Source organism: Brienomyrus brachyistius, chromosome 7, assembly GCF_023856365.1.
Source record: "Brienomyrus brachyistius isolate T26 chromosome 7, BBRACH_0.4, whole genome shotgun sequence".
Lineage (NCBI taxonomy): Eukaryota > Metazoa > Chordata > Actinopteri > Osteoglossiformes > Mormyridae > Brienomyrus > Brienomyrus brachyistius.
In genome coordinates, this window is record NC_064539.1 from 18,381,433 (window position 1) to 18,384,177 (window position 2,745).

The window sequence follows — 2,745 nt, forward strand, 5'->3', positions numbered from 1 at the left end:
CTGAACACCTGCCTTCGAGACCTTCGTCCCGTTTTGTCATGATAGACTGAATCATTTAGAATAGATTTTGATGAGACATGCCACCCTACAACAATGAAATACTGAAAGCATTCACCAAGCTTTCAGCACAGAAAGAGTTCCATATTAAAATGTAACAGTCCTCTACTGTTTCCGGTTTCTAGCAATCCATTTATTACTGTATGCTGAAAATTGTGCTCAAGAGGATGTATTTTATATTTTAATGTGGACTACTATAGAAATAAATAATTGTGAATTGAATTTCTTAGCAGTTACGTGTTTCATCTCCCTGTTCTTTGCTGTCCTTATCACAGACGGTCCATCTGAATCCCTGAGGTCTATTTGTCTGTTTTTAGCTGCATTTTAGAAAGACCTGGCTGAGAGTAACATGGAAACGGCTGCTTTTTCCCCGTGCAGTCTGTCCTGGCCCTCCCATATTAATCAGATTTGCTGCAGAGCCATATGTCATACCAGCATGATAAATCCTTGTTCTCAGAAACCCACGAGACTCAGTCTATTGTTTAGAGCTGATGCCTTCCAAACAGATTCCTAAATGTTTTATTTTAAAGAAAATTGCACATTCTGTCACAAGTGCCGTATGAAAGGGGAGAAGGTTAGTGCTCCTCTTGATAAGAGTGGAAGTCCTAGTGACCTTCAGCACACGTATGGTTAAGACATAGCCACCGGCCGTCTCTACCTGAGATTTTGGGGAATGTATGCAGCTCAGTGGTTAAGATGCTGAGCTTTTGATCAGAAGGTTGTCAGTTCCAATCATCTGGTCACAGCAATGTGACCATTTGGCGCTTGAGCGAGGCCCTTGACCCCGATTGTTCTGGTGTCTGGCTGACCCTCCTTTTTCAATTTACGTCACTTTGGATAAATATATATATACTAAATAAAGAAATGTAATTGTGAGTACGACTGAGCTGAAAAGGCAAATACAGTGCAGTGCGAATGCTTTCTCTTTCCCTCCCAGCTGTAAAATCACTGTTTCTGAGATTTGTTTCTACTGCATAAAACAAACCCTAACCCCCCCCCCCCCTCCCCCTTCCCCCCCTTTTTGGCTTCATTCTAAGAAAGAACCATCAAGTTCTCAAAATCTTCCCTTTGGGGTCAGCACCTCAATCAAAACGGATGGCTTACTCTTTGGTAGCCCTGGGTGAGGTGATTGTATAAGACTGGGCCAGCGGGTTAATACAAAGTGCCAGTAGAATTATATGATGCATTGGTCTTTCCATAATACAAAGTGTGGCCATTTTACCTGTGTCGACTGCTGGAAACATATTTCGGTTCAGAAAGTATTACTGCCTCACTGGCTGACACACACACATTTAAAAAGAAAAACAAAATAAGAATAATAAGGAAGTAAGCCATTCTGAACACTCCTAACCTGGTATGTACAGAATTTTGTATTAAATTCATATAATGCATTTAAATGGTGAGGAGAATTATTTGGTGCAGGTCACAGCCTTGACTTTAGTTGCATTATTTACTTGCTTAGCAGATGCACTTATTTCGGACAACTTTCGTAAGTGTCTCCTGCTTCGCACCATTAATGTGACCTTCTGGATATTTACAAAGTAACTTTCTCAAGGTTTAATAACAGTGTTCCTCTGAAGGTTTAACCTTTGATTCTGCTCCACATTTATAACCACAACACAAGCACCGCTTCTCCGTGTCAGGGGTGTCTGTACAGATCATCCTGTTCATCCTCTCATCTTTTAAGAGTATCATTGACAGATCACAAGATGGAAAATCCAACACACACTAGTGGACAAAATTCTGGAAACGCTTCCAATTTTGTATCGCAGAACGTCACTCGACTGTCGCTCCAGTTACTTATTTAATTGTCCAATGTATATTTGTAACATTCTTTGATTGTCAATGAACATTACGGTCAATATTCGTGTACTAATTTTTAAAGCGTGATGTCAAAAATGCTACATGTGTATGTGCATATTTATAAAAATACATTTCAGTTGTATGAGTGTGAATATGCTTATCAGTGTGAGAACGTATCCTGTATTCCTGTGTGGCAACTGATCGTGAATAATCACCACCAAGTTGTTTCAATTGCATGTGACATGCTTCACCCCCAGAGCTGAACATGCGGAGAGGACTTCTTATGATTTATTCTGCCACACAGGGAATTCAGATTTCATTATTGAAAATAGCAATATTCTTACAATATCCATTTCTCCATCTTCTATAATTGCTTCTCCAGTGCAAGATTTCTGGATGAACGAAGCACGAGTCAGCACACAACACAGACCTCATAGTCCCTGGTAGGACACACCGTCACACCTGCAAGCAGACTCCATGAGTAGCTGTGAGGCTTCCACGAGCCTAAACTGTCTGTCTTTCCACTTGAAAGCCCATGTGAGCACAGGGAGAACATGTGTATTCCAGGGAGATGTTCCACAAAATGATTTCTCAGTTAGCTGGGTTAATTTAAGATAGAAGGCATGATCGTCCAATAAGAGTTTAAGTAATGATCATTCCTATTGGACAATCATAACTTCCAGCTTCTAGCTCAGAATTGTTGGGGGGTGTCCCATGATGCAAGATTTCTTGCTAAGCCAGATAACTTGTCAGATTTAAGGTAGTCTGAGCTAAATGTAAGTGAATGACAGTACAGTCCATTTAGACAAGACTATCTTAAATCCAACAAATTATTCGGCTAGGCAACAAACCCTGCTTCATGAAACAGGCCCCTGCTCTCATATG

At 40.6% G+C, this 2,745-nt stretch overlaps 1 non-coding gene across 1 annotated transcript; it reads left to right on the plus strand.

Moving 5' to 3' along the window:
* Positions 1-609: 609 nt before the first annotated feature.
* On the plus strand, positions 610-726 carry LOC125746936 (U6atac minor spliceosomal RNA). The gene has a single exon (XR_007399112.1). It is a non-coding gene; the product is annotated as a U6atac minor spliceosomal RNA (small nuclear RNA).
* Positions 727-2,745: the final 2,019 nt, after the last annotated feature.